The sequence below is a fragment of the Mandrillus leucophaeus genome, unplaced genomic scaffold (assembly GCF_000951045.1).
Source record: "Mandrillus leucophaeus isolate KB7577 unplaced genomic scaffold, Mleu.le_1.0 Scaffold41, whole genome shotgun sequence".
NCBI lineage: Eukaryota > Metazoa > Chordata > Mammalia > Primates > Cercopithecidae > Mandrillus > Mandrillus leucophaeus.
This window is the reverse complement of record NW_012104365.1, coordinates 2,783,068-2,804,170: the sequence shown is the minus strand read 5'-3', so window position 1 is coordinate 2,804,170 and position 21,103 is coordinate 2,783,068.

The window sequence follows — 21,103 nt, the reverse complement described above, 5'->3', positions numbered from 1 at the left end:
AGTCAGCTGACTTCGTATCGTGAGTCTGCATTAGAGAAACCCACACATTCTCCCGTTTCCTAATTAACATGAAGTTCATACTTACACATCAGGGTTTGGCTTGGTGTCTCTACCTTGCTCGCTGGTGTTTCTCTGACAGATAAAAGCTGGCATGAATTGGATGCTTCATTAACTTGCCTGAAAGGGACAATATTCATAATCAGCATGCTCTCAAAATCCGCTAAGTCCCACCAGCTGTGGTTTTGCTCTGAGACTAACGGGCCCAGGAGCTCATGGAGGACAACAGGGAGGGGGCCGGAGGGTTCCCACCTTGTGCTGCCGGGTTTCCACCTTGTGCTTCAGATTTGAAAATCCCGGGGCCTTCGGGGACTGGTAAGAAGCTGAGTCCACGTAAGGCGCCACAAGTCTCCCCAGCTTACAGATGAGAAGCCCCCTCCCCCAGCCACATCTTCCTGATTCCAGCTCATTGGTTATCCTGGAAGCCATTACATGTGCAAGCAGCTGCAGGGAAAACAAGTGTGTGCAGCCGCCTGCAGGCATGGATAGAAGGGGCAGGGGCAGGATTTTTACTTCCTCTTGCCGCAAGTTTTGCTGGGCCTTCTCCTGGGAACACTGCAAAATCTCCCTGGAGAGATGACATCACATCATGAGGGTTAGAAAGGAGTTGGCTAAAATTCTGTGTTTAAATTGAAATAGGAGAGAAGGGTAGCCTTCAACCCTGGCTGCACATCAGATTGACCCAGAGAGAATTCAAGCAACAGCTCTACTCAGGAATCTTTCAAATAGCCCAGGATGTTTTGTTGCTCCAGGATGGGGGCTGTGCATTTGTTTTTTTCAGAACAGTTCAGATGATTCTAGTGTGCAATCAAAGCCAAGAAACACTAATAGATGTAAATAAGTGTGTGCTAGAGTTGTGATGCATTGCTCGTAAAACTCCCCATATGTACATTTAGACCACTCATTCGTCTACAAACACTTGTTGTATTTCTTATCATGCTTAAAAGTTGCAGATACAGTGAGGAGGACTGGCAAGCTCCTGGCCCTTTCATGGCATCCAGGCCAGTGCCTAGCAGGGAACAAAGCAGAATTCAGCTAAGAGTAGCCAGCTTCTGCCAGGAGGACATTCAGAACGAGAGTTGGATGAGTTTGGTCCACCACAGGGTACACTCTATTTATGCCAGAAGAGGGTGATCTCGGGGGAAGGCCTGCTGTGGGAGAGCGACCTTCACTTCCCCCATCATTGGGCATGCGTGATGGGCTGGGCATCTGCCTTGTATGGGTTTGTTTGGAGCAATCCCATTTCACAGTGTGATGAGTGGCTGAGCTGGGAGGATAAAATGCTGATGAGTGGCTGCAGATAGGAACTCCTGGCCCATGTTTATTTTCAGACATTCAAGGTGGGCTTTGCTCAAGCCCGTATAACATTTCCAGGACTGGCCACGTGACGCGCCAGCACTTCAGAGGCACGGCTTAGTCCTTCCTGGTCAACATGAGGTTGTTGGTATTCACAGGATGACCTGTTTATGCTCAGAGGGGGGCACTAGAGCCAGGGATTCAGGGCAGCCTGTCACTGAGGATCCAGGTGACTTGAGAGAAGAGGAGACTGCTGTGGGTCCAAACATAGCTTCTCACATGCTTACTAAACTCTACTGTGTAAGACATGTGTCCTTATCTATATAAATGAGAATAATGACACCTGAATGGTGGCATCATTGGGCAGATCAGAGTTGTGTCTGTAAAGTGTCAGGCACCATCCCTGACACATAACATGTGCTTAATGAATGGCAACTGGGGTTAGGTTTGTATCAGCTACCTATTGCCTCAATAGTGCCACATAACAAATTATCCCAGCATTGAATGGCTTGAAAGAAGTACCATTCACTATTTTTCCTTGAGTTTTGGATTGGCTGGGCAGTTCTGCTGATCTGAGCCAGGCTCAGCTGCCTCTACTGGGGTGGCTCGCTGTGCTGCAGTCAGTTGCATGTTGGTTGGGGGCTGCTGGTCCAGGGTGGTTCTGGAGGCCAGTCCAATCTCCTCTAGATATCTTTTAGATTATTTTTCTGTCAATCAACCCTGAATATGTTCTCTTGGTGTTGGCAGAGGTCAAAGAGAGTGAATATCTTTTCAGAACTTGGCTCGGGTCACATTTGTTAACATCCATTGGCCATAGAAAGTCACCTGGCTGAGCCCAGAGTCAGTGGGAGAGGGATATGAGGAGGCCATTAATCAGATAATCAATGCAACCACATGACCACTATGGTCATGGGAGAGAGGAAGACCGTCTACAAATCTCATATGTCATTTCTCCTTAACCTGATTTGAGGTGCTCCCTAATTTGGTGACAGTGGAGGTAAGACATTGCAAAGCTGAATGTAAGGTGACTATGCTTATGTTCAGCTTTGCAATGTAATGTATTTGCTGAATGGCCAGAAGACTATGATGAGGGTTTGGAGAGGTAGAAATAAGAATCTAATATTGAATTCAGTAGGTTGCAGTGATTAAAAAACAAAATTATAGAATATGCCTTAGAAACTGTGAAAATAGCCTCATTTTTATAAGACCTTTCAGAATGTGTCTGTTGAATGCATATTTTCTTTTGTAGTTTTCTCAACAGTAAACATCAGAATAATTGAATGTTTGCTGTTCAGAGATGCCTCTTTGTGTGAACTAATAAGTGCCTTTCGGTGCTGCATTTGCGGGGAGAACTTAAATAAAATGGCCAAGCATGATTAATTCTGCCCACTGCCAAGATGTTAATTGCTTCATTCTCCTTCATTTCAGAGCCAGAACAATGGGTCTTAATGGGCAGCCTATCTCTATCTAAGAATGACCAATCAGAGAACAAGACCAGGGCTTGAAGGTGATGGTGATCTGCCATTCAAAGTAACAGAACCCTGAGGAAAGGTGACAGACAGGTCCTTCTCAGAGCTGGTCTGCATCCCTGAGCCTCCTGGGTCTCCCTCCTTCTATGGTCTTCCCTCTCAGGTAGTTAGTAACTCAAAGGTTGTTTGGGGAACAATGTCTTTGCTTTTGCTCATAAATCAGTCCCACCGGTTACTGAGGGAATTGTCGCATTTTGCTGTGACACATTGCTGCCTTTGAGAGAATAATTGCCAGATTTGGCCAACTTGGGACCACCTTCCTGCATCTTCATTTCCTCTCTGGGGATGCCCTAAAGAGTATTTACTTTCACTTAAAAGAGAGCAATTTCTTCTCATGAAATCAAGTTTTCTCCATGAGCCAAGCTTGTTTTATGATATTAAACATTTAAATAAAAAATTATAAATGTACTGTAAAATGCTGATGGATGATTAATTTATTTTTATTTTGCATGTTTTAAGGCTGTGGGGATTACTGTTGTGAAGCAGATCCAAATATAGTTCTTGAATTCTATGTAGAGCTGAAAGAATCAGTCCCCAGCAATGGTTGAGTGGGCAGTAAGAGATGGCGGCCCACTCTCTGTGCCGTTGCTGTCCCAAGGAGAAGAAAGGAAAGAAGTTGGGGATGGAAGGGAAGTTTAGGAGCAATAGCGGAGATGGATGGATGAAAGGGAATTATTTCCCTTGTATCCTCTTTCCCTCAGCCAATGAGCCTTCCAGGATGGGCCTATCCTGTCCCTGCACAGCTGCCCCGTCCTTCAGGGTCACCCTGACTTTCTGTCCAGAGCACAGAACTTGAGCTGGGAGGCCCACGTCTGAGCCATCACTCTACTCCTTTTAGCTCTGTGATCTGGAGCATCACAGGAAACTCCGTTAAGCCTCAGTTTTGCCATCTGTGAAATGGGTGAGCAATCACCAACGAAACCACTGGGATACCTAGAAGACCCAATAATATCCTGACAACCCCTAAGGTGTCTGTGGACTTGATGAGCACAGCACCAACCCACACGAACTTCCCTGTGCTGCCTTCAGTGGTCTTGTGAATATACTGAGTAGTTCAATCTGGAATAAAAACATAATAGTCGCACACCATCTTTCCTTTGTCATGGTGGAAATTGAGGATTTACTCAGTTAAATAACTTGCCAAAGGCTAAAGGAGGAATCCAAACCCAGGCGAGCATCAGTCCTTTGATTTGTTCTTCTCAAGCTGTTAAAAGATTGAGGAACCCAGAATTAGATCATGCACCTGGTACCTATGAAGCACTCACCTGTGCTTTCAAATACCACCCCTCAGTGGCGGGAGGGTCAGGAGCCGGTGGGCAGGACAACTGAACTAAACTAAACCAAACTACATTGAAGAGCAGGTCATTTTGCTCTGAGTGTGCGCGTGATGCTGACGGGGCCACATCAGGTTCAGATTTCGCTATGATTTCCCTGGCTCCTGGTTCTGAGCTTGGGAGCCAATCAGGCAGCTCTTGTGTGCCTCTTAACACACGAGGCTGTGGAGTGGCATCCACAGAGGCGCCTGGCGCGTAAGTAGCGGGTGTGAGATGCAAATCTGGGCTCTTAAGTCATAATCCTGTTGGTGACATCGCCTTCGGTTGCTACGGTGATGATTATGCTATCAGGAGGATTATCGTTTTCTGTGAAGAATGGGTAGAAAGACCAAACCAGCCTCCGAGAAACCAAAGGCTTCGTTCATAAACAATCACTCTGAAAAATTAAAACAAAGCATAGGAAGGAACATATTAGCTGACAAATGTGTGACACTGCGGATTCTTTTATTCCAAATAAAATGCTTTTCAGGTTTTTAAGCTCAAAGCTTGTTTTAGGGCAGAAAATAAGCCATCATAACAAAAGAACAAAAAGGGGAAATATGACAGAAGACAAGGAAAGCAGAGAAAACACAAAAGTTGAAATGTAGCAGATAACAGAACAGAAGGATATTAAATGACTTTTAATGAAAGGATTACCCTGAAAAAATACAACTCAGAGAGCAAAATATTTTAATTATTTTATTACAGGAAGAAAGCAAATTAGCTGTCACCCATAAATAAACACAATCCACATATTAGAGTGAATTTTGAGATGAAAATTTTCAATTGGGACTGACTGAATAGAAGGCCCATGTTTGTACATGGATTTCCATGTAAGTTGAACATTCTTCATTGACCATATCAGGTTGTCAATTGATGTTTCAATCTAGCATCAGTTTAGTGTTAGGTATAAACAAAAGCCTTTAAAAAGTGAGAAGTACATTTGTGGAGATCTTGATGCTTCCATTCAAAACACCTCAAATGAAAAGCCCCCCTGTCCCATCTCAAATTCCAATTCCCTTTTAAATTGTAAGGAGCTAGCTTGTGTATTGGTTTTAATTAGCATGGGGCCATCTATTTCGGATTTTATGTTGTACATTTTTTTTCTGAATCAGAGAATAATCTGTTATTCTTAAGATATATTCCATATTTGTTAACCATCCAAATTTAGACCTATCTGTATCAGTTAGCAATGTTGGAATAACAAATCTTTCCATAATCTAGAGACTGAAAACAACGGGTATTTATCACTTACGAGCCAGTAAGAGAGTTGCCCGGCACCACGGCTGGGCTAGGCTGGACTCCGGACTCCCAGCTCCTGGCTCCAGGCTCCAGGCTATGATTTGAGTTGAGTTCTGCTCCTTGAGCCTCCCATTATCCTTGAACTAGTGGCTACCCAGGGCATGGTTTCTTGTGGTAACAGTAGGAACACAACAGGCCATGAGGAAGCACCAGATGCCCTCTAGGCTTGGCTCAGGACTGGCATGTTGTCTCTGCTTATGTTCCATTGGCCTGAACAAGCTACTTATCCAAGCCCTGCTTCAGTGGGATGAGGCAAGACTTCAGTGGGATGAGGCAAGTGGCCCCGGGAAGAAGGGAGGGAAGATTTTCTGCATTGTAATCCAGCACATGGTGCCATCTGACCAGAGGCTGCTCTATCCTCTTTGGACCCTGAGGAGGAGGCATCTTATAGCAGCAAGAGCATGGAATGGGAAGCAGTGGAATTTCAGGTCTGTGTTCATCACTTCTCAGTCATGGGGACTGGGGCAAGCCTCTGATCCCCAGCTCCTTCATCTGCAAGGCAGTTGCTGCAGGGTATGTGGGAGCACAGCCTTGGAAGCCTGGAAGACACACATCTGAGTTCTGGTATTTGCCACCTGCTGGTTGTACATTCCTTGATGCTGTTTCCTATCTGTGAAATGGGGATAAGGCCACCTCTCTTCCTTGTTGGAAGTCCAGTGCAACTCCCTGTTGGGAGTGGGGGGAGATATGGCAAAGGGACTATCAGATCAAATGAGCAAACAAAAGTGAAGTATGTAACACTTTGTCTGGCATGCCATCAGTGTTTATACAATGTGCACAATTTTATTATTTGTAAGTATATAGTGATCCCCAGAAAGATATGTGTGCTAACACCAAGAACTTGTAAATGTGACCTTGTTTGGAAAAAGAGTTTTTGCAGAGGTGATTAAGTTAAGGATCTTGATATGAGATCTTCCTGGATCCTCCAGGTGGACCCTAAATCCAATGACGAGTATCCTTAAATAGATAGGGCATGGTGGTTCACACCTGTAATCCCAGCATGTTGGAAGGCTAAGGCAGAAAGATTTCTTAAGCCCTAGAGCTTGAGATTAGCTGGGGCAACATAGTGAGACCCCATCTTTAAAAGAAAAAAAAATCAGCTGGGCATGATGGCATGTGTCTGTAGTCCCAGCTGCTTGGGAGGCTGAGGCAGGAGGATCACCTGAGCCTGGGAGTTTGAGGCTGCAGTGAGCCATGATTGCACCTGGGAGTTTGAGGCTGCAATGAGCTGGATTGCACTCCAGCTTGGGTGATAGAGCAGAACCCTGTCTCAAAAAAACAAAAAATAAAAATAGACACACAGAGCAGAGACAGGGAAAGAGGAAAAAAACATGTGAAATGAAGGCAGACTTTGGAGTGATGTGTCCAAGCCAAGGAACACCAAGAGCCACCAGTGCTAGAAGAGGCCAGGAAGGGTCCTCCCGCAGAGCCTCTATGGGGAGGATGGCCCTGCTGATACCTTGATTTCAGACTTTGAGCCTCCAGAACAGGGAGGGAATATATTTCCCCATTGTGGTCATTGGTTACGGAAGCTCCAGGAGACTTCTACACATGGGTTGCTGTGCAGGGTATAGCCCTGTCCTGGGAAACTCATGTGTGTGGCTGAATGTCCTGGTTGTGACTCCGGTTTGTACCTGGGGTTCGAGTTAGGCCTCTCAACCACAGCAGTTACAGAGCAGAGGAGGGTCTTACACCTTGAACCAGACTGCTCCGGCCTCCCAGAAGAGGAGCCAGTCTATACAGGGAGCCAGCGCAGGCAGAGCTCGCTATGGGTGAGGAAGTCTGTATGGGGCCAGGCAGCGGGGCTGGGGAAAGAGCTCCATGGGGAGGTGATGAGTGAGCAGAGAACTGAAGGAGGTGACAGGCATGTGGGGGTCAGGAAGCACTCCGGACATGGCAGGCCTGGGCCCTGGGCAGATGTGTGAAAGAACCAGCAAAGAAGCTGTGGGCACAAAGCTTTGAACCTAGCAAATAAGAGAAATATCATGCACACTAGACACTGTGGTGAGCAGGTTCAGCTCGAGTCAGGGAGAGCCACCTCCTGCGGGATGTCTCAGAACAGACGTTTGTGTCACTCACGGAGCCAGAGGTTGAGGGGATCTGCTTTCCCAGGTGCCAGCCATCCTCCACGAGTCCTCCTTCTCCTCCTCTTCTCCTTCTTCCCCCTTCACCATGCATGGTGTGACTTTTCAGATAAATGAAACAAAATAGCCCCTTTTAAAGACCTACTAAGAGCCTCCCTCCCCTGGTTCTCTCAGCCTTTTTCCTTGCTACTTGAAAAAGGAAGGGGCCAAGTTGAGAGGAATGGCCAGGTTGAGAGGAGCTATGCAAATGTGTGTGAAGCCCACTTCCTTCCGACTGTGGGCTGAGAGATGGCTCTTCTTCCCCTCTCATTACCAAGGGTCAAATGGAGGCTCTTGGAGGCCTGCACCTTTCAGAGCTCATAAGCCTAGCAGCTGTGTGGAGAGGGAGCCGGGCCTTTCAAGGGTCATCCCCTGTCAGCCTGGGCAGTGTGAGGAGTGGTCCAAGGGATGCCCGGCCAGGGTCGCTGGGCCCTGATGGCAAGTCCAAATCAATGGCCCATGCAAGCAAGGGGTGGTGAGATGGCTTTTGTATTAGTCCATTTTCACACTGCTACAAAGACATACCCAAGACTGGGTCATTTATAAAGAAAAGACTGGTATTTGCCACCTGCTGGTTGCACATTCCTTGATGCTCAGTTTCCTTATCTGTGAAATGGGGATAAGGCCATCTCTCTTCCTTGTTGAAAGTCCAGTGCAACTGCCTGTTGGGAGCGGTGGGAGATATGGCAAAGGGACCACAGCATTGGGGATGCCTCAGGAAACTTACAGTCTTGGCGGAAGGGGAAGAGGCATGTCTTACATGGCAGCAGGCAAGAGAAGTGTGTATGAGTGAAGGGGAGAGAGCCCCTTGTAAAACCATCACATCTCTTGAAAACTCACTCACCAACATGAGAACAGCATGGGGGAGGCTGCCTCCATGACCCAATTGCCTCCCACTAGGTCCTGCCCTCGACAGGTGGGTATTGTGGGGACTATAACTCAAGATGGACTTTGGGTGGGGACACAAAACCTAACCATATCAACCTTGCTTTGAGATATCCAAGCCAACACCTTGCTGGCCATCCACTCTGTCAACTCAGGGCTGGGTCACTGTCTGAGGCTGGCCAGGAGCACTGGACAAAAAGGATGTGGTTGCATAACTGCGTATCTGTTCCTGCTGGTGGTTCCCAATGGCGTCAAGAGCCGTCAGTAGCAAGTGTATGTCATGTAAAATCACAAGTGCAGAGCCCTCTGGACCAGGCTGCCTTCCCACTCAGATATCCCGTCAGTGTGAACCATCGCTTCACATTAAGATGCAATCAGACATCAACAGACACAACATGTCTCTAGAATCAGCTGCATCTGGCCACATCCAGAGTGGGTTTATGTGCCAGCCAATGTTACTGGGGACTTCACAGTTTCGTGAAAACAAAAACAAAAACTGTTTTTTTTTGTTTGTTTGTTTGTTTTTTGAGATGGAGTCTCGCTCTGTCGCCCAGGCCAGAGTACAATGGTGTGATCTCAGCTCACTGCAAACTCTGCCTCCTGGGTTTAGGCCATTCTCCTGCCTCAGCCTCCTGAGTAGCTGGGACTACAGGTGCCTGCCACCACACCCGGCTAGTTTTTTGTGTTTTTAGTAGAGATGGGGTTTCACCGTGTTAGCCAGGGTGGCTCTGGAGACATGGTGTGTGGGCTCCAGACCTGTGCTTCCATGGCTGGGTGGACAGCATCCCATCCAGGACACAAGTTTTGGGTCAGAGGTCTGGGATCCACTGATTGGTTCCAGTCCATCATGGCCCATCCTGGGACTCAGTGTGTGGTCAGTTCCAGCCACTCCAGGTGGCTTAGCATGTCACCAAGCTGTCTTCTCAAGCAGCATGGGCAGTGTGGCCAGAGGGCGGGGAAAAACTGCTGGCCAGGAGACAGTCTGCCCTACTGCACCGTCTGCCAGAGGTGGCAGAGAGATGGTGGGCATAGAAGGTGGGGTCAGAGTAGGCAAGCTCTAATTTTCCTTCCAATGGTCACAATAACACAGTGACGAGGGCATTGCAAGTTTGGCATAATATCCCTGTGCTGTAGGTGCTACTGTCATTGTTGGTTTGCAGATGAGACCACAGAGTCTCTGAGAAGTGTAGAAACTTGCTTAAGGCCACACAAGGAAAAGCAGGGGACCACAAACTGAACTCAGATGGATCTGATTCACAAATGCTCACTGTTAGTCACCACCCTACACTGTTGGGGCACCAGGCTAACAGATGGAGAGCAACATGGGCCCTGTGTGAACAGAATGATGCACCTCAAAGATGTCCGTGTCCTAATCACTGAAACTGGTGGATTGAGTGTGCTGCCTTACATGACAAAGGAGAATTCAGGCTGCAGATGGAATTAAGCTTGCTAAGCAGCTGACCTAGAGATGGAGGTTATACTCGGTTACCCAGGTGGGCCCACCATGATCTCCATGGTTCTCATAGGCAGGAGGCAGAAGAGAGGCAGGGTCAGAGGGGGTCAGGGGGATGAAACTGTGGGGAACAGCACTGAGAGAGAGGTGCAGTGCTGGTGTTGAAGGTGGAGAAAGAGGGCTCTGGAAGCTGCAAAAGGCAAGTAAATGAGTTCTCCCCTTGAGCTTCCAGAAATAAGGCTGCCCTGAAGACACATTGATTTGGACCCAGGGAGACCCATGTCTGACTTCTGACCTACAGAACTGTTAAGATAATACATTTGTGTTGCCCTGGCTGCTAAATGCAGCTAATTTGTCACAGAGCTGCTACAGTCTCTGACCCTGGCCCCCAGGAGTTCCCAGCACTATAGGAAAGACAGACAAGTGTGGCTGCCCCAGAGGACCTCACAGTGCTCAGGACCATTACACAGCCTGGTGGGATGAGAAGGGCTCAGGGAAAGTCCTGACAGCCAACCACTTCGATGTGAAAACATTGGAAACTCAGAGACAAACCTAATGGTTACATATTTATTTCTGTCACTCTCTGAACTGCCAAGCCCCCTCTCATTCTTGCAACCTCTTTCAGGGAACCTTGCCAGGTCACCCAGCAGTGGGCACTCTCTCCTTCTAGTCTCCAGCTGCAGGAGATGATCACGGTGGCTGCCAGGCTTGAGCCAGTATCAGAATATCCTGCAGGGCAGTGAACACAGAGCTGCCCTCCCACCCCACAATCAGAGCTTCTGAGTCAGCAAGTCCAGGTGGGGCCTGAGAATTTGCACTTCTAACACATTCCCTGGTGGTGCAGCTGTTGCTGGTCACACTTTGGGAATAGCAGATCCATTACCAGTGCTCTGTTTGTGACTCTAACCCCTTTCTGCTTTGCACTGTTGTCATTGGGATAGGGTTAGTTTTCCCTAATTAACATTCACAGACGATGTTTATTGAGCAGGCACCAGGGGTAAGGTGCTATACTGGGCTTTTCATACGCAAGATGATCTCATTAAATCTGCACAACAGTAACAACATGCACTATCCCTACCTCCACTTTACAGAGAAGGAAACTGAGGCTCGGGGGCTGTATCAGTCCATTTTCATATTGCTATGAAGAAATACCTGAGACTGGGTAATTTGTAAAGAAAAAGAGGTTTAATGGACCCACAGTTCCACATGGCTGGGGAGGTCTCACAATCACGGCGGAAGGCAAAGGAGGGGCAAAGGCATGTCTTCCATGGCTGCAGGCAAGAGAGAGCATGTGCAGGGGAACTCCCGTTTATAAGACTATCAGATCTCATGAGACTTATCCACTATCATGAGAACAGCATGAGAAAAACCCATCCCCATGACTTTATTACCTCCCACCTGGTGCCTCTGATGATACATGGTGATTATGCAAGCTACAATTCAAGATGAGATTTGGGTGGGGACACAGTCAAACCGTATCTGAGCTGCGAAATGACCAACTCAGATTTAAGGTCAGAGAGTCTTCTTCCAGGGCCTGTTCCCATATCCGCTGCTCTGTCTGGGGAATAGGTCCCTTGGGTCCCTCCCCGTGTCCACAGCCTCTCCTGCAGCTCTGTGCAGACAGTAGAGGTCCAATAAAACTGTACTGAAAGAAACAATGAATCTGATGTGAGGCTTCAGTGTGTTTCCTTATTTTGTTTCAAGGGAATATTCCTAGAATATAGGATGGAGCTACATTAGAGGAAACATAATCAGGAAAACACAGACCAAGTCCACATAATTTGGGGCCACCGATGCCATGGAACTCAGGCCCCTCTCACCCTCCACTTACTTAGCAGTTTTGAGTTTGACTTCTTGTCCTTCCTCCAGGGACCGGAAAACTCCATCCCACAAACCGAGAGAAATGTTAGAAACAGGCAACCTACTATATGACCTTCCTTGCTAAAACCAAGTGGGACCCAGCCCCGCTCCCTTCCCTGTTGTCCAGTTCAGGACACAAAGGACACGTGTGCTCAGAAACCAGCATCGCAGAGTGAGCCAGGGCAGGGCTGTTTGTCTCCAGTTTGAATGCCTCGGGGACATGCTTGTGATGGCCCTGGGCTCCTTCTTCCAAGCTCCCAGGTTCCTGCCAGCAGAAACTAAATCTTCCAGAACTAACCTGCTACATTTTTGCATTGAGACAGTCTCCCCAAGAGCAGGTCTCTTCAGGTACACCATGAAAGTCATTGTGTTCATCATCTAACTGACTGTAATTAATTGAGGATAAAAAAAAAAAAAAAAAAACAAACAGGCCCAGAAGAAGAAGAAACACTAGGGAAATGAAGATGGATTGTTAAATTGAGCACTGTGAGGAGGCAGTGAAAGCCTCATATTTCCCTGTTCTAATAACCTTGGTTAATATGCAATGATCAATCATGCCATCACGGTCATTTTTAGTTCACCAGCTTATCAATATGAGGTGGTTTCACATCAATGATTCTGATGTGTTCCCAATACAGACTAGAAAGGCGACAGGCGGCTACTCATCTCTGAATGCCTGTGACCACAATGCCAGATCGATGCATGTCAAAATACCCTTATTCTTCTGGAAACCAATCTGATGACAGTAATTAAGCCGTGAGAGTTGGTTGGGCTGAACCCAGGACTATTCTGCCACACACAAATACTTCATTGATCAAACATATTTTATTTTTAATATTCATGGATTAGCTACACTCTCAAAATGCCCCATTACTATGTGCATGTGAAATCAGCCTTTTACCAAGATCTACACATTTGCTTCTCTGGATCAACCACTAGATTAGGAAGGAGCATTTTGGTGCAGACAAGATCGCTAGTGGGAGGCAAAGGCCAGCACGTGTCATGCACAGACCTTGCCTTTCCTCACCCTGAGCAAACCCCACTGGAGAAGTTGGGCCCTGGTTGACGCCCTGACACTGTGTCTCCTGTGAGATGAAGTCACTCTGTGCTGACCCTGACTCCAACCCAGGGCTGAAAAAGGCTTCAGGGATTCCTTGGGGCAGTGCCACCATGTTTCACCCATGCGCGACTGCCACACTTGGCATTCAGGCTGCTGGCTGCAGACCACTTTTTTTTTTTTTTTTTTTTTTTTTGAGACGGAGTCTCACTCCATTGCCCAGGCTGGAGTGCAGTGGCATCATGTCGGCTCATTGCAACCTCCGTCTCTTGGGTTCAAGCAATTCATCTGCCTCAGTCTCACAGGTAGCTGGGATTACAGGTGCCCACCACCATGCCTGGCTAATTTTTGTATTTTTTAGTAGAGATGGGGTCTCACCATGTTGGCCAGGCTGGTCTCGAACTTCTGACCTCAGGTGATCGCCTGCCTTGGCCTCTCAAAGTCCTGGGATTACAGGCATGAGCCACCATCCCCCGGCAGCTGGCTGCAGACTATTTAGAGATTAGAAATTAGAAATTAGAGAGATTAGAAATTAGGGGGAGGAAGTATTCTGGGGTTTTGTCTCCCTTTACCTCCAATCTTCTTGTAGGAATAGTTTTCCTTGGAGAGCTACCATCTCCAGCTCAGCCCATGTGCTTTTTATGGAGCTAATGCCAGGGTATTATTCCAGGAATGAGCAGGTGAGTGGGGACAGGTGATCAGAGCATCCGGCTCCAGATGTTGTAACTGGACAGCAGTGATCATGTGACCACATCTGAGCCAACGAGGCATGATTAGAGTTTTGCTTGCATCGTGGAAAGACAGTCACATGTGTTGGTGCTTTGTTTTCTTAATTGGGGTTTACCTGGGGCATGTGAGCCTGGCCCAGGTCACCAGGTAGGCCTGAGAATGAAGTCCACTTGTGAGGAGGTAGAAAGCATGGGTATATCTTTTGAGCCCAGAGATCAAGCCGTAACTGAGATGCCCAGGTTTGTCCTTGGAACTCCCCAGTGACAGCCCACAGTCCCCACCTGCACACTTTTTAAAAACTTCAGCCAGCTGGTGTTAGGTGATCTTTTCACTGGTGGCTAAATAATTCCTGGCCCAGCCAGCCTACCAAGCTCTGAGCTGAGCAGGGAAGACTTAGGACGCTGTCCATGGTCACCTCGGGGCAGGATTTTCCTGTGTGATGATGGAGAGTTGGCCATGATATTTCAGGGAAGGCCTGGGGGTCCGAGATGCAGTGGAGACTATTGTCAGGGCCCGGCTCAGCACAATCCTGCGATTGCCCCATGAGGCCTTGAGGGCGCAGGATCCTGGGAGTCCTGTGAAGGGACTGCAGCCTCATGGGCTGCGGGTCAGGTGGGATCCAGGGAAACGTATCGTTGTCTCCCTGGGCTGTAGGATTATTGGTCTGGAATGAACCTTTTGACAAAATATGACCATTCTTCCCCAGGAATCCCGCTGTCCGTTAGGCACACTGTGTTTCTGCCATTTTCTAAGACATTCGTGTTATTAGGTGTGCGGGCAGAATAATGGCTCCCGAAGATGCCCACATCCTGATCCCTGGAGCCTGTGAATGTGCCACCTTCCCTGGCAAAAAGGGCTATGCATAGCGGGGTTGAGGATCTTGAAATGTGGAGACTGTGCTGGGTTGCTTGGTTGGGCCTACTGTAATCACAGGAGTCTTTACGGTGATTCTGTTGGAGAGACTCAACTCGCTCTTACTGGCTTTGAGGATGGAAGAAGGGGTCCTGGAATGCAGCAGCCTCTAGGCAGGAGCGCAGGACGATGGACCTTCCCCTAGAGCCCCATGAAGGAGCCAGCCCTGCGGAAGGCCTGACTCGAGTCCAGGGAGACCCATGTGGGAGTCCTGACCTCAGAGCTGTTAGAGAATTAGTTGTGCTGTGTGTGGTCATTTGTGACAGCCGCTGCAGGCTGCTCGGACATCAGGAGCCAGCAGGCATTAGGGTGTGGGGTCTGGGGCGGCCATGAAGCCTCTGCTCCTGGCTCTGCTGCACGAGGACTTTCCCATTCCTCGTGGGTAAAACTGGATCCCGACAGTGCACGCCAGACAGCGTTTCCGCCTCTGAGGCCAGTGGTGCAGGCTGTCCATTCGGTAAGGGTCTCAGGGAGGGAGGCCACGTGTCCTTGGAAGGGGGTGACTAGAAGCCCCCTCTAAAGGGACAGGGATGGGGCAGGAGTGAGCCTCAGGGCATGTGAGGGGAACAAACCCGGGTCGCAGGACCCGGGCCTCAGAAGAGTGTTCATGCCTCCGGGTGCCTGGGTGCCGGATGTTCAGGAACAGCGCAGATGTGAGTGGCAGGAGAACTGGGGGCAAACGGGCGACCCACCCTGCACACACCTGAGCAGACTCCAGGAGACTGGGGTGGCCTGTGCAGCACATGTGGGAGCTGCAGGAGACCTTGTGGGGTTCTGAGGGGCCCGCCCTGCGGTGGGCAGCATGAAACCTGAAGAAACCAGACCTGAAGGGTCTTCCCAGGGTTGGACTTTGCGTCAGATCATGGAGACTTTGGCGCGCCCGCGGCTCAGGGTTTGGGTGCAGGGAGCTCCTACCATGCCCATTCCATGTGCTGAGCTGTGGTGCATGGTCTCTCTTCCAGGCAGAAGGGCCACCTGAACCACAGCCCCTCTCACTTCCTCGTGACTCACAGCCACCTCCCTGTGCTCTGGACACACGACCAGGCTCTAGTCAATCCTATTGAAGGTGACAAAGAACCATTGTTGGTAGCTGTCTCCCCAGCAGCGTTGGGCTGAGTCTTGCAGCCTGGCCTGTGAAATAACCAGACAGTGGGTCTGAGGCCATGGCTGCTCAGGGCAGTGTCTTTGCCTTTGGGTCTCAGCTGCCAGGGTGGCTCTGCCGCCTCCCGCTCCCTGCTCCTCCTCACCCCCAGCCCTCAGCCCCCAGCATCCTGCTCCTCCCCACCCTCCAGCCCCCAGCATCCTTCATCCTATCAACCCGTTGGTGCATGTTCGAGTCCCGTGTGAGCACGTCTGCTTTCCCAAAACTGGAATGCCCTGTGGCTCGGGGCCTGACTGGAATGCACTGTGGCTCGGGGCCTGCCCTCCCGGGAGATTTCAAATTGCATTCTTGTCTTTGGATATTAGAAATGTGTACTCTTTATGCGTCTTATTTGCTGAGAACTGCCTTGTTACCTGACTGAGATTGATTTCTAAAGTCTCAGTTAAAAAAATTAGGAAGATTATTTCTCGGGGAAATATTACAAATTATAATGGGAGAGCATTTTATTTCAAAGCAATGCTTCTTTCCCTTTCGATTTACCTTTAACATACACCCCCGCAACACACCCAGAATCCTTTCTGACAATTCTCTCATCAATTACGTTTCCTACAGCGATGCACACTGAGACTGTGCTGGCTCGTGCCATCAATCACGCGGGGCATCTGCCGGGCGGCGATGGCTGCAGATGGACACCGTCTCCTTCCACTCACCTGGAAGCATGGCGTGCATAGGGAATTCAGAGCCCCCTCTGCTGTCCCGGCCACGGTCAGCCTGGTGGGATGAGAAGAACCGTGGTCGGAGCCAGGCCTCTTGGGCCAGCCTCCTGGCACTGCCACCTCTGGGTGTGTGAGGCAGGGCAGGGGCTGAATCTCTCTTGCTTGGTTCCCTGTGTAACAAGCTGCCCAGGGTATTACGGGTTCCCAAAGGCGTGCATGATTCCGGGAAGGCCTGTCAGGAAAGTATTTAGTGATTGGCACAAAGGCCCTGCTGCTTCTCAGCAGGAGAATCTCCTTGGAATGGGCCGGGTGTGTGTGTAATTATGAAGAGTACCGCTCCACTCACAAAAGGCAGCCAGTTTGGACAAAGCTAGCGTATCCCAGAGGGACCTCGAGGTGTGGAGAGGCAAAGCCGGGGCTGGTTCAAGGCTCTTAGGCAGTTTGGTTATTATGGTGCCTATGTCCATGGTGATGGCCTCGTCTGCCTGCCCTCTGCAGCCTCCCTTTCTTTAATGCCCAGGAAACTGTAGCTCAGGCCTGTGTCACACAGATGTGGGACTGGCCAGCGTTTCTGAGAATTCCTGAACCCTCAGAATTCTGAGAATGCTGAGAATTCCTGGCTGGCCAGCAGTCGCGTCTGGTCTCCATCTCTGCTCGCTCATGGGTCCCCCTCTCATCTTCTCTCCTGCAGTGGCCGCCCTGTCACTGGGGACTCTTCTGCTCAGCTCAATCCCACCATTGCCCCACGAGGCCTTGGGGGCATGGTGCCCTGGGAGTCCTGTGAAGAGACTGCAGCCTCATGGGCTCGGGGTCTGGCTAGATCCGGGGAAACACATCGTTTTCTCCCTGGGCTGTGGGATTCTAGGTCTGGAATTAGCCTTTTGACAAACTAGTCCATCCTTCCCCAGGAATCCCGCTGTCAGTTAGGTACATCGTGTTTCCACCGTTTTCCAAGACATTCATATTATTAGGTGTGGTGGGCAGAATAATGGCTCCCAAAGATGTCCACATCCTGATCCCTGGAACCTGTGACTCTTGTGCAGGTGGGAGCACAGGCTGTGGAATGGTGGTTTGTGGTTAACACTGGGCAACTGCAGCCTGGGGCATGGAGCACCACGAGTCACTGTCAATCCCATCTCTTGGACATCTACCTCTGCCCCAGGATGCTTCCCTGGCCCTGCCCCCTTCCTCCAGTCCCCTCCACTGTGTTGCTGGGGGACTGGTCTTCAGTCTCTCTAGCAAGCCCTGCCTCCAGTCTTCTCTGCTGGAGCCCCAGGACGTCTGCCCGTTTCTTTCAGGAGACCACTGGTACCTGAACCTTTGCATTACTTTTTTAGGCAGAGCAATTTCACTCTGTCTTAACCTCTCCCATGCAGAATGTCGATGGATCTTTACCTTTCATAGCTAAAAGGTTCATTTACAATTTTTCCTAAATTGAAAAAATCCACAGCTGAAATTAATTCATCCACTTTCCTAAAATGAATAAGCAGATGTAATCAGTTTTAGTATTTTTAAAAAATTGCTTCCCCCGCCCCCATCATGCAAGCTGTAAGCTTTCCCAAAGCCAAAGCAATTTGGCACAAGCATATGCAGGTTAAGAAAACAAAAACCACAGCCTCCTCCCACAGAAGGCTTTTCACAATGACTGCCCAGGGTAGTCTTCCCATCGCCATGACAACCTCAGTCCCGACTGCATGACCAGCACTGGGCATGTGGTCAGGGAGTGAGCCTGCCCATGAAACCTTCGCCCTCAGTTTGGGAATATTTGCTGCTGGCAGTCTTATCGGTCTCATCGGTGACCTTGTCCTCTCCTAGTGGTCCCGGGGTGTCCTTCTAGTTGCAGTACTCACCCTGGCACTGGAGAAATTTCCAGATACATTCAAGGGATCCTTTTTACTGAACTGGATTTTACCATTGGGATCTACGTGTCATCTCCAGTGCCCAGCCATAGAAAAAATGAACGGTAAAGTTATAGAAATCCTGCATAGGGGCTTGGCTAAACTCTAGGGTAAGGGAGTCCACATCACCAGGGATTTTAATTGCAGGTGGACTCAGGAAGGGTGCAAGAGGATGAGAAGGTCAGTGTCTCAGGAGGACATCTGAACAGATGCTTTACCGAAGAAGAGCTACAGAAGATCTACAAAAAAGCAAGCAACAGGACACACAATATCATGAGCAGTAGAGGAATGGCAATCTGCTGGTGGGAATGCAAACTAGTTCAACCACTATGGAAAACAGTGAGGAGATTCCTTAAAGAACTAAATGTAGATCCACCATTTGATCCAGCAATCCCACTACTGGGTATCTACCCGTGGGAAAAGAAGTCATTCTGTGAAAAAGACACCTGCACATGCATGTTTATAGCAGCACAATTCGCAATTGCAAACATAGGGAACCAACCTAAGTGTCCATCAATCAATAAGTGGATAAAGAAAATGTGGTATATACACACCAATATATACACTATGGGTACTACTCAGCCATGAAACAGAAGGTAATAATGGCCTTTGCAGCAAGTTGGATGGAGCTGGGGGCCATTATTCTGAGTGAATTAACTCAGGAATGGGAAACCAAATATCATATATTCTCACTCCTAAGTGGGAGCTAAGCTATGAAGATGCAAAGGCATAAGAATGAAAAATGGACCTTGGGGACTAGGGAGGAAGGTTGGGAGGGGAGTGAGGGATAAAAGACTGCATATTGGGTCCACTGTACACTGCTTAGGTGACAGGTGCACCAAAATCTCAGAAGTCACCATTAAAGCACTTATTTATGTAACCAAAAACCAGCTGTACCCAAAAACCATTTAAATAAAAAAAATGATGAGATGCCATTAGCATCTAATAGAATGGACAAAATTAAAAATATCGGTTGGACACTGTGGCTCACACCTGTAATCCCAGCACTTTGTGGGGCTGAGGTGGGTGGATCACGAGGTCAGGAGATCAAGACCATCCTAACTAACACAGTGAAACCTTGTCTCTACTGAAAATCCAAAAATTTAACCAGGCATGGTGGCGGGTGCCTGTAATCCAGCTACTTGGGAGGCTGAGGCAGGAGAATGGTGGGAACCCGGGAGGTGGAGGTTGCAGTGAGCCAAGATCGTGCCATTGCACTCCAGCCCAGACAGCAGAGTGAGACACTGTCTGAAACAACAACAACAACAACAACAACAACAACAACTATATATATATATAGATAGATAGATATATCCACAATACCAAGTGTTGGTGAGGATGTGGCAACGAGGATGCTTATTTATTGCAGCTGAGAATGCAAAAGAGTCTGGCTTCTCTGGAAAGCCACTTGGCAGTGTTGTAAAAAATTATACATACAGTTACTTTATCCCCCAGCACTCTGACTCCTTGGTATTACCCTAAAGAAATAAAATTGATATTCATATAGAATTGTCCATGAGTGTTTGAAGCAGTATGTGCAGGCGGCGCAGCTCCCTCTCGGATGCAGATCTAGCTTGTGATTCACCGCAGTCCCGGGAATGCCTCCAAGGTTTCTATTTCATCAACTGTTCCTTGTGGAGGAGCATGCACTTACCTTAAATCCTGCCCTTGGGTCAAAACAATCTTGACCATTAATCCTGCCCTTAGGCAGATTCACATGACATTCTTGCCTTTCCCCAAGGGGTCAACTCCAGGTATCCACTGCATTCCTTTCCTATGGTCTATAAGCCCTGTGTCCGGGAGGTCACGGCGCAGGGATCCACCATCTCTTCTCAACGCCACCCGAAACACAGATGTGACTTGTGTTCATGAGCCCCTAGTAAAGGTTTCTTTCTGAGAAACTGGGTTTGTCAGCCTCTTTGGCCTCTCAGCTTCCTCCGACTTGGGGATTCATTAGCATAGGCCTGCCCACTGCAGAACACAGTCCTCTTCATAATCACAAACGCCCCGTTATGCTTCAGTGAGTGACTGGATAAGCGGACCGTGGCAGATCCACAGGATGGAATACTGCTCAGCAAGAGAGAGGATTGTGTGTTGATACACACGCCACCACGAATTGAATTCTAAGAGCATTACGGTACATGAGAGAATGTCCACAGGATGGAATACTGCTCAGCAAGAGAGAGGATTGTGTGTTGAGACACACGCCACCACGAATTGAATTCTAAGAGCATTACGGTACATGAGAGAATGTCCACAGGATGGAATACTGCTCAGCAAGAGAGAGGATTGCGTGTTGATACACACGCCACCACGAATTGAATTCTAAGTGCATTACGGTACATGACAGAATGCAGCCACAAAGGGCTGCCCTACTACATCAGCCCATTGATGTGTCATTCTTGAAAAAGCCCAACGGTAGGAACACAGAATAAATCCACGGCTGCTGCAGATTGAGGTGGGGAGAGCACAGGAGAGTTGGAACACTTCTGCACGCGGACTGTGGGGGTGGACGCAGGAAGCTGTGCATGTGGAAAAACTCACTGAATTGTAAACCAAAGATGTGAATTGTACCGCATGTAAATTTTCAAAAGTTAAAAACTAGAGGACAAAGGGAAAGAATGTTTCTTACGACTGGTTGTGCCTCAACTTATTGCATTTAAGCAGAGTGACCAGTACAGACCTTGGAGCCTCGGCATGAGCCTCCTGGAAGCAGAGCGACCCGTACAGACCTCCGAGCCTTGGAAGCAGAGTGACCAGTACAGATCTCTGAGCCCTGGCATGAGCCTCCTTGTGTGCTGGGCTATAGCCTTCCTGCTCTGTTGTTTTGTTGACTATGAGAGTGTTCAGATGTTTACAGCTGCTGAGGAG